The following is a 6,786-nucleotide window of genomic DNA, read 5'->3' on the forward strand; positions in this document are numbered from 1 at the left end:
AAGGAGAAAACAGTGGGAAGGCGTGTTAGGTGCTCTGTACAATGAAATAGTCTCGGTTCTAACATCAGTGGAGCAGGAGCTGCGTGGCAGAAACGCAAGTTTCCTTTAAGCTCCCAGGATAAATGTGTTAAACATTTTGGATGAAATGCTTTCCCAAACTGAGTATTTAATTTCCTGTTTCCTTAAACAGAATGTTCTGAATGTGATTACAAACATATTTGTCAGACTCAGTTGGAGCTATAACACCATGGTCTCAAGAGCAAAGGGCTTGAAAAGTGGGGATAATGCTTGTAACCTATTTTTTTATTTATTTGACTGCCCCGGGTCTTGCTGTGTTGTTGTGTGTCAGTTGCTCAGTCATGCCCCACTCTTTGCAACCCCAGGCTCCTTTGTCAATGGCATTTCCCAGGCAAGAATACTGGAGTAGGTTGCCATTTCCTCCTCCAGGGCATCTTCCTGACCCAGGAATCGCAGCCAGGTCTCCTGCATTGCAGGTGGATTCTTTACCATCTGAGCCACAAGGGAACGCTGAGTCTCAGTTTCTGAATTCTGGATCTTTCGTTGCAGTGTGTGGGATCTAGTTCCCTGACCAGAGATCGAATCCAGGCCCTCTGCATTGGGAGTGCAGAGTCTTAGCCACTGGACTACCAGGGAAAGTAAAAGTATTAGTCGCTCAGTCATGTCCAACTCTTTGTTACCCCATGGACCACAGCCCAGCAGGCTCCTGTCCATGGAATTCTCCAGGCAAAAATACTGGAGAGGGTAACCATTCCCTTCTCTAGGGGATCTTCCCGACCCAGGGATTGATCCAGAGTCTCCTGCACAGCTGGCAGTTTCTTTACTGTCTGAGCCACCAGGGAAGTGCCCTGCAATCTACCTTAAAATCCTTCAGCATAATCTATCTGTAACCTGTGAATTACAGGCAACCAGTTCAGCTAAGTTAGAAAGACAAAAATCCCAGAGATAGTTAGAATGTACACTCAAAAGACTCATCAGAGACACTGCTTTGGGAAGGATGCTCCATGTCCTCCTTTACCTGCTACAAGTAATAAGCCCTCCCGCCTCCCAGTCTTCGGCTTGGCTGTGTCTTTTGGCTCAACAATCACCAAGAGTTGAACCCAGTTTGGGGGTAATGGTTTTTTAAAAACTTGTATTGGAGTATGGTTGATTTACACTGTTGGGTTAGTTTCAGGTGTACACCTAAGTGAATCAGTTATTCATACACATATATCCACTCTATTTTTTAGATACTTTTCCCATTACAAAGTATTGAGTCAAATTCCTTGTGCTAAACAGTAGGTCATTATTAGTTATCTATTTTAAACATAGTAGTGTATATATGTCAGTTCAAATTTCCCAATAATAACATAATGTTATTACTCATTACTGTGAAAGACCAATGTTGGTATGATTTTTTTCTCCTTAAAATTAATGAAATTAAATAAAATTAATTCATTTCAAAAAATAATAAAAGACTCATCAAAAGCTCACATTGGCTCTCTTTATCTCCAGTCAACACCAGATAATTTGTTAACTAGTATGTCACTGAGGAAATGATGGAATTGCCAAGGACATTGTCTAGGAGCTGAACTATAGTCTTTCCTACTTAAGTATAAATAGGGGGTATTAATCTAATGAGCCTCCCATATGCAATTTTAATTCTCTAGTAGCTACCATTATAAAAAGTAAAAAGAGGACTTCCCTGGTGGTCCAGTGTGTAAAGATCCACCTGCCAATGCAGGGAACCTGGGTTTGGCCCCCAGTCCAGGAGGATTCCACATGCTGTGGGGCAACTAAAGCCCATGTTCGAAAACTCCTGGCCAGGGCACCTAGAGCTTATGCTCCACAACAAGAGAAGCCTGCACACTTCTTGCAACTAGAGAGTAACCCCCACTGGCTACAGAGAAAGCCCACCTGCAGTAATGAAGACCCAGCACAGTGAAAAATAAACTAATTAATCAATTTAATTTAAAAAATTTTTAAAGAAATGGTTGGATTAATTTGACTAATCAGTCACCTCAGTCACTCATTCGTGTGTGACTCTTAGACTAATACATTTTATTTAATCCAGTATATCCAGTATATATCCAGTATATCCAAAATATTGTCATTTCAGCAGGTAATTTATGTGAAAATATTTGAGATATTTTGTACTAAGTTGTGGTAATCAGGGCATATTTTACATATTATTAGCCACACTAGCACTGTGCTAGGAGCTTTTTATCTCTAATCCTTAAGACAAGACAGGGTATCTTTTAATCCATTTCACAGATGAGCAAACTGAGGCTTGGAGGGATTCAGTAGCTTTCTCAGATGATATAAATGTGTCAGGGGCAGGCGGGTCAGCCATTGACAGCCAGGTGTAGTAGATAATATAGACCAGGTCCCCCCTTCATGGCAGGTAACCATCCCCCATTGGTGATGTGGGGATGCAAAGGCACAGCCCTCTTGCCTTGATTTGGGACCAGAGTTTTCAGGTAGGATGGGCCTCAGTTGCAGGAGATGGACTTGCCATCTTCTTGTTCCCAGTCCTACCCTCATAACTGCCTTGGGCATCTCTCCCCAGAGACTCCCCAGGCAATGGCTACAGTGTTTCAAGGGAAACCAGTCTAAGACGTGTTTTGCGCATGCATTCTCAATCATGTCTGATTCTTTGCGACCCCATGGACTGTGGCCCACCAGGCTCCTCTGTCCATGGGATTTCCCAACAAGCATACTGGAGTGGGTTGCCATTTCCTCCTCCAAGGGATCTTCCTGACCCAGGGATCAAACCGCATCTCCAGCGTCCCCTGCATTTGCAGGCAGGTTCTTTACCGCAAGCGTCACCTGGGACGATCCCAGTTTAAGACAATAGGACCCAATTCAGACTCCAAAGCCTTTGCTTAGGAACTACTCCCTCTTAAAGAGCTAAGGCTTTGCAGTCTTCCCAACATTGCATCTCCCTACCAGGGTAGGTAACAAGTACAGCAGCGTGTCTCTTGTGGAAGGGGATTTACCCAAGAAGGGATGGCGCCTGGCATTACTGACCCTTGGGTCTTTAGAAGCTTGGCAATATGAACTTATTAAAGAAATAAACTTGAGGGTAAGTTATCTGCATTTTAGAACACACACAGAGCAACCAATAAGAATAACATGGGAGTGATTTCTCAGGAGTCCCCCATGTAATAAATTATGTCTTTAAAATACTCATTGAAAATAGCAAGAATCTTAATGAAACCTTAGTCACACTGGACCTTTGTATCACTTTCAATCAGCCCAACCTTAGAGATTACAACAGCAAAATTCTCTAATTGTCCAGTAGCAGCCCAGGGTGACCTGGGAGTCGCCCCTCACCCAGTTGCCCATCCCCAGAGCTTAGACTCACCCAAGGTCCCTGCATTTGGGTGGATCATCTGGGGGCCCCCCAGGACCAGCAAAGACATTACAGTCTTTGAAGACCCCTTGAAAGTGAAAGTCACTCAATTGTGTCCGACTCTTTGCAACTCCATGGACTATACAGTCTATGAAATTTTCCAGGCCAAAATACTAGAGCGGGTAGCCTTTTACTTCTCCAGGGGATCTTCCCAACCCAGGGATCAAAAACAGGTCTCCCACATTGAAGGCAGATTCTTTACCAGCTGAGCCACAAGGAAAGCCCAAGAATACTGGAGTGGGTAGCCTATCCCTCCTCCAGGGGATCTTCCCAACCCAGGAATCGGCCCAGGGTCTCCTGCATTGCAGGCGGATTCTTTACCAACTGAGCTGAGGGAAGAAGCCTTGAAGGCCCCTTACTAGTTAATTGACCAAAACCGCCTTATTCACTGAATTTGAACTTTCTGTTCAGCACATCCTTATGCTGACTATGCATTTGATTTCTGGGGTCCCTCTGGTGAAATTGTGTAAGGCTTTTTCTAACTAATCAAAGGAATTTTTGGAAACTGGCCCTGGCTGGTCCTTAACACTGCACTGGGGAAGGCAAAGCAAAAGTAGACTGAAGAAAGTGTCATTGCTTTATTCACCACTGGAGCCCAGAGCCAACCCTGCAGAGCAAGAAAACTCATCTTCAAACAAATCTTTCCCCAGAAAAGAAGAAAAGGCCGAGGGCCAGAGCAGACCCTCCAGGGCCCCACCAAGAAGTCTACCTAGCTTGTGGGTCATAACACTGTGGGGAGCAAGAGAGTGAAGATGGAAACCCAGCTTATGTGTATTTACAAGGCAGTGTGTGTCTTCAGTCATTAAGTCACCTCCAGCTCTTTGCAATCCTAAGGCCTACAGCACGACAGGCTCCTCTATCCTTCACTATCTCCTGGAGTTTGCTCAAATTCATGTCCACTGAGTGGTAGTTATGGAGTATGGACTTAGTTGTTCTGCATTGGCAGTATGTGGAATCTTCCTGGACCAGGGATAGAACCTATGTCTCCTGCACTGGCAGGTGGATTCCTTTTTTCTAATTTTTTAGAAGGCAGATCTAACAGGAATTGCTGATGAATTGGATCTGGGGTGTGAGAGAAAAGTTAACATTTGACCTTGACCTCAAGGTTGTGACCTGAGCAGCTTGGGAGATGGGAGTGCCATCTTCCAAGACAGGAAAGACATGGTCCCCCAAAGACAAAGTGGCAGCAAGAATCTGTGGGTGGAGGTTCACCCCGGGGTGATCCAAGTAAGCAGAAGAAGGGAGAAGGGAGAGTAAGGTAAGTTAAGAGTAATACTTCTGGGACCGTGCCTGTTTTCTCCTTAAATACATAAATAAACGCAGATACATGCATGTGTATTCACTTTGTGTATTCACATCTGGCCGCCCTCTCTTAGGCTTAAAAGCTAGCATGCTACAAACCCTGTTATGCACCTAGCTTTGTTCACATTACAGTAGATCCTGGCAGTCGCTCTGTGGACATGTGGAGTCTGAACGCTCATTGGCCCCAAGGGTGAAGCAAGCTGGCAGTTGAATGTGCGTCTGGAACCTGCAGGAGTGTCTGGCTTGAGATATAAAGTTGGGAAGCAAATGAGACCACCAGGGTTTTGACAGGCTCAGGGCTTCGCAGGTAGCTCAGTGGTGAAGAACCTGCCTACCAATGCAGGAGAAGCTGGAGACCCAGGTTTGATCCCTAGGTTGCGAAGATCCCCTGGAGAAGGATATGGCAATCCATTCCAATATTCTTGCCTGGAAAATTCCATGGAACGAGGAGCCTGGCAGGCTACAGTCCATAGGGTCAAAAAGAGTCAGACACAACGGAGCACAGCACAGCATAGCCCAGAAGGGGTCTGGGGGTAGAATCCAGGGTCACACCATTGACACAATATGTTTTGGGGTTTTTTGGTTTTTTCCAGCTTTATTCACTTCACTTTCCTCATATAAAACTATGTGTTGGCTACACCTGGAACTTGGGTCCTCTGCATGGAGACTCTGACACATTTTGAAATATTTTGTTCTAGAAACATTCAGCCATGCATAAAAGTAGAGATAATGGTGTGCCAAGGGCTTCCCTCATAGCTCAGTTGGTAAAGAATCTGCCTGCAATGCAGGAGACCCCAGTTCAATTCCTGGGTCAGGAAGATCCGATGGAGAAGGGATAGGCTACCCACTCCAGTATTCCTGGGCTTCCCTTGTGGCTCAGCTGGTAAAGAATCCACCTGCAATGTGGGAGATCTGTTTTTGATCCCTGGGTTGGGAAGATCCCCTGGAGAAGGGAAAGGCTACCCACTCCAGTATTCTGGCCGGGAGAATTCCATGGACTACACAGTCCATGGGGTCACAAAGAGTCAGACACGACTGAATGCCTTTCACTTTCACTTTTCAAGCTTCCTCATTCCCCTTCAGCTATTATCAACGGTTTTCCCAACTTTGTTTTAGCTTCTACCGTATGTACTTTTTTTTCTTTGGGGGATATTTAAAGTAAATCCTGTGTCATTCCACCCTCAAATGCTTCATTACATCTCTAAGTGACAAGGCCTTAAAAAAAAAAACACCTGTATTAATGTCTTATTTTGGGCTTGCTTCCCTGGTGGTTCAGTAGTAAAGAATCTATCCGCCAATGCAGGGGACCTGGGTTTGATTGCTGGTCTGGGGAGATCTAATGTTTCTTGGAGCAAATAAGCCCGTGCACAACTACTGAGCCCATGCTCTACAGCCCACGTGCTGCAACTGCTGAAGCCAGTGTGTCCTAGGCCCTGTGCTCTGCAGTAAGAGAAGCCACTGCAATGAGAAGCCCACACACTGCCACTGGAGAGTAGCCCCCACTCACTACAGCCAGAGAAAGCCCATGCAGTAACGAAGAGCCCGCACAGCCAAAATAAACCAATAAATATATACACATATTTTCAAATGTCCTATTGCTATTTTAACAAACTACCACCAACTTAGTGACTTAAAACTATACACACTATAATCTTACAGTTCTGGAGGTCAGGAATCCAGAATGGGTCTAAAATCAAGGTGTGCTGCCAAGTCGTTTCAGTCGTGTCCGACTCTGTGCGACCCCATAGACGGCAGCCCACCAAGCTACCGTGTCCCTGGGATTCTCCAGGCAAGAACACTGGAGTGGGTTGCCATTTCCTTCTCCAATGCATGAAAGTGAAAATTGAAAGTGAAGTCACTCAGTCATGTCCGACTCTTAGCGACCCCATGGACTGCAGCCTACCAGGCTCCTCCGCCCATGGATTTTCCAGGCAAGAGTACTGCAGTGCCGTTGCCTTCTCCGAAATCAAGGTGTAGCCACGGCCATATTCCTTCTGGAGCTTCTAGGAGTGAACCAACGTCCTTGCCTTTTCCAGCATTCGCCTCGTACATTCTCTGGCTTACAGCCCTGC

General features: G+C 45.5%; 1 non-coding gene across 1 annotated transcript; it reads right to left on the reverse strand.

Annotated features, from left to right (window-relative positions):
• Positions 1-581: 581 nt before the first annotated feature.
• TRNAG-CCC (transfer RNA glycine (anticodon CCC)) lies at positions 582-654 on the reverse strand. The gene has a single exon. It is a non-coding gene; the product is annotated as a tRNA-Gly (tRNA).
• Between the last annotated feature and the right edge of the window lie 6,132 nt (positions 655-6,786).

This window comes from Budorcas taxicolor, chromosome 16 (assembly GCF_023091745.1).
Source record: "Budorcas taxicolor isolate Tak-1 chromosome 16, Takin1.1, whole genome shotgun sequence".
In the NCBI taxonomy this organism is placed as follows: Eukaryota; Metazoa; Chordata; class Mammalia; order Artiodactyla; family Bovidae; genus Budorcas; species Budorcas taxicolor.